We start from the raw sequence: 3,552 nt of genomic DNA, 5'->3' as shown, positions 1-3,552 counted from the left end.
AAAAGAAGTTTAAATGATCTAAGCTGTTACCATCAATGTTGTGCGTAGCTCTATTGAGCCAACGTCAATGTCATTGCACTTCACAACAATAAACTTCAAGTTGCGTCGGCTCCCGTTGCGAACGTTACCCTTTCATAGGACACTTCAGTGCTAGGAGTTTTCAGCTTTACGCAAAAAATAGAACTTTACGACTCAATAGATGTTACTTATAAGAATAATGCAAAAGACTAAACGTCGATATGTAACCATTCAACAACGTACATTGACTTGTTTTCCACATATTTCTTTTTTTTTTTTTACCAATAACCCTATGATCCTCAATATTTTTGTCTAGCAAGCACAAAGGCGGAGCCTACTCCATATACCTGTTTACACGGAGGATGACCAAATATCATCATATCAATTCATGAACGAAGATCAGACTGTATATTACGTTTAATCGTTCTTTCGAAATGCATTTAAATCTTTTGTAAAATGTACAATAAATAGTACAACCCAATTATCCTTAACGATGAGCTAACTAAAAGTTCATGCTATTATACCGCAAGCGTACAAAAACAATCTGATCTTGTTAGCGTCTGAACATTGAACCTTCATAGGTGCAAACAAAGGACACAAAATGTTTTGCTGTTTCTGAAATGTTTCATTTTATTTTGTGGTTCCGTATATTTAGTTAATTCGCGTTCACCGAAGGTGCATATAAAAACATGCTTTCTGACCGAATTTTACTATCAAGTTTAAAATATTCTGGGCAAAATTTATTTTAATTTCCGGGCCGGGTCTGACGAAGCCTAATGGTGAGAGTCTCTTTTTTTTTTTACCTCTGTTTTGCTTTCCTCTGATTCTTGATTAAGTCAGCCACGCTACTCACTGTACAAACAATCTTTTTTCGTATATATAAAAACTCAGATAGACAGAGAAATTCAGGGTTGTGTTATCGTATCCGAAGTATAGCCGGTGTTATTATTCCCAAAAATCGAGATGTCAGTTAAAATTGTACATTTTGTAAATGTTTGTGTGTTCTTAATCGTTCCGAAAATGTTTCTAATTAGTGCCAGGCTACACTTAGAAGCGCTTGTTGAGCTTCGACGACTATTGAGTTTACTTTGAATCACGATTGTATAGATGCGTTTGGTGTCTGGTAATAGAAGGCTCCTTCTATGCATGCGAAGCCTTTACTTGGCGACCTGGAACTGTTTCAATCGGATTCAACGGAAGCACCTAAACAATGCTGGAAGCTCGTACAACTGATGATGTTTCATTGTACCGGTACCTGTAAGATAACAACTATATGAAAACAATAATGGTAACTATAGAATTATCACAGATATTGTTCACAAATTCTACATAAAATAAAATGGAACCTGCCTCATGAAATGCCTAACATTTCATACGCTAAATATCCGGTTAATTCGCTCAAGCAAGCTAAGTAACTATTATTTGAATTTCATACCTTGAATGATTTGTCCTAGATTTGACGATTGAGCACAGTCAATTCGTAGAGATCCTGATGACAAGTACAGTCCGGCCTAAACGATTCACCTTGCGAGCAACTGCTTCTTGTCCAAAGCTAATGTAAGTCCTGCCTGAATTTTATCTACACTACGTCAACGCACGTCTGGACATTGAACGGCCATAAAAGTTCACCCCGTAAGTTTGTCGCCAATCTGCGTTTAAACGGTATAATAAGCATGTTACGAGTGACAACCATCTACAGCAATTATGAATTTTTACATTAGATGCTATAAAGGGTAATCGGAATATCGATTAATAGTTGCCATTAGCTACTTCAAGCGGTGCATTGCGGAAAGGAAAAAATGTCCCATTACGCTGACACCTAAATGAATATTTTGAATTTCATGCCAGATACCGCTTCAGGTGAATAGGTGGCTCTAGCATAAAACTAAACGTTTCGAACGTAGAACGCTCATATGCCTCTGAGGCAAATAGGTTATTAAGAAACCACTATAGGGTCTGAAATCACCTACCCACATCGGCAGCCATGTCTACTGTAGGAGTGTCTCTATGCCACTAAGTCTGGATCGATTGTCTCCCACTTGTCGAGCATCCTTTTAAAAGCCGTTAGAAACTGCCCTAAAAGCCATTCAACAGTGACTCAGCGGCTTTGCGTGGACAACTTCTGCAACAGATTTTAGGTGAAGAGGATAACAGTTGTATGTTTCTTATTTATTGAAACGTTGGTCTTTACGTGCGCCGTAATAACTTAACAGACAGTATGCTCCCTGTTGACGTTGGTGACCTCGTTTGTTTGAGGTCAGCATAAATGTAAATATGCTATATGAAGTACTCTATGTCTACTATTTTCAACCCTATATTATGCTGCATGTATGGTGTGCAGATGGAACCCTTTGAAACTGTTGTTACTAGTAGTAGCATATAAATGACTATAATGGTTATAGTGTTCGACCTCACAGATGCAGTTGCCCTTTGCCTTATGTATACAAGAAATAAAGCACTTTTTACGTTTGCATTTCGCTTTACAATCGTATTGTTCAAAACTAATATGATTATATAATAACATCCTTATTTAATTACGTTTTGGGGGCAATATTAGATCTATTCGTGCATTTTTATGTAACCCTGAGGTGTGCGTAATTAGTACAGGGATTGAGTATGAGATACAGTGAGCTAAGCTTCTCTTTATCTATCCGATTACCGATGAACTCATCTTCCGAAGTTAAAAAGCAATCGACGTACGTTTACGTTTGGAGAACACCATCTTAAGTTAGAAAAGAAAACCAGCTACCTCCTCTGTAGACTGTCACTATTCATTAGTCGCGGCGCACGTGGCTTCCCGGCAGGCTGATCCTTTCCGCACTGGTTCTTTGCAGTAAGCGTCTTGGGAGCCGTGACTGCACTTGTGGACGTCCGTAGACTAAGTGACCCGAATTGACCGCCTCTCTGCAAGCAAATATCTTATTTGTTATCACGTTGCGGAGTTGTAGCATCCAATGTGGTCGATGGTGTATTTCTATGACGGGACGTGCGTCGTACACATATCTCGAGCGTACACGGGAAAACGACGTACAATTCCTATTTGAATTCAAGTGATATAGTTGACCAATCTATGTTGACCGGTTGAAGTAGCAACGTACATATAGACGTGACGTGTATTGCAGTTGGTTTTCGTATTGAAGCCCTTGTAAGTTGCACTTAACGCCGACCAATAATCAGTAATAACTGAATGTGTAAAAGGCCACGTGGATTTACGCTTACTCACTGACCTATTGACAAGGAAAGGTTTTTGGGAAAAGAATGCGAAAAAGTAAACAATATTATAACCGAAAATACTCTGCCAATTGGTATGTAATATATTAATCGGTTAAAAATAGATTTTAAAAAATCTATCGGTGTACAATTGAGCGATAGCGCGAAAGTTGAGCTACACGGAAGACAATCGAGCAACGAAGAAAAATGGAAAATACATAGAACTATTAGAGCAGCTCTGTTAAGGCTAAGGCACAAACAAATGGACCACAAAAAAAAATACGAAAAACTAGGCGTTTCGAGGGGTTCGATTTCCGGTAAGCG

At 38.5% G+C, this 3,552-nt stretch overlaps 1 protein-coding gene across 22 annotated transcripts in view; it reads right to left on the bottom strand.

The window, feature by feature from the left end:
* Positions 1-622: 622 nt before the first annotated feature.
* Positions 623-3,552, bottom strand: part of LOC111244863 (uncharacterized) — a 29,097-nt gene continuing 26,167 nt past the window's right edge. For 18 of the 22 annotated variants that reach the window (XR_015320581.1, XR_002671091.2, XR_015320589.1 and 15 more), the window contains 5 exons: positions 3,117-3,245; positions 2,768-2,922; positions 1,989-2,140; positions 1,454-1,667; positions 623-1,273 (listed from right to left, as the gene is read on the bottom strand). The gene's annotated coding sequence lies outside the window, so the exon portion shown is untranslated. Of the gene's footprint in view, positions 1,288-1,453; positions 1,668-1,988; positions 2,141-2,718; positions 2,923-3,116; positions 3,246-3,552 lie in introns of all 22 variants that reach the window. The other 4 variants (XR_015320578.1, XR_015320592.1, XR_015320594.1 and 1 more) reach the window with 3 other exon arrangements.

The sequence above is a fragment of the Varroa destructor genome, unplaced genomic scaffold (genome assembly GCF_002443255.2).
Source record: "Varroa destructor unplaced genomic scaffold, Vdes_3.0 BEIS01000002.1, whole genome shotgun sequence".
Lineage (NCBI taxonomy): Eukaryota > Metazoa > Arthropoda > Arachnida > Mesostigmata > Varroidae > Varroa > Varroa destructor.
Note: the sequence above shows the minus strand (reverse complement) of the source record. Positions and strands in the feature narration are given on the sequence as shown.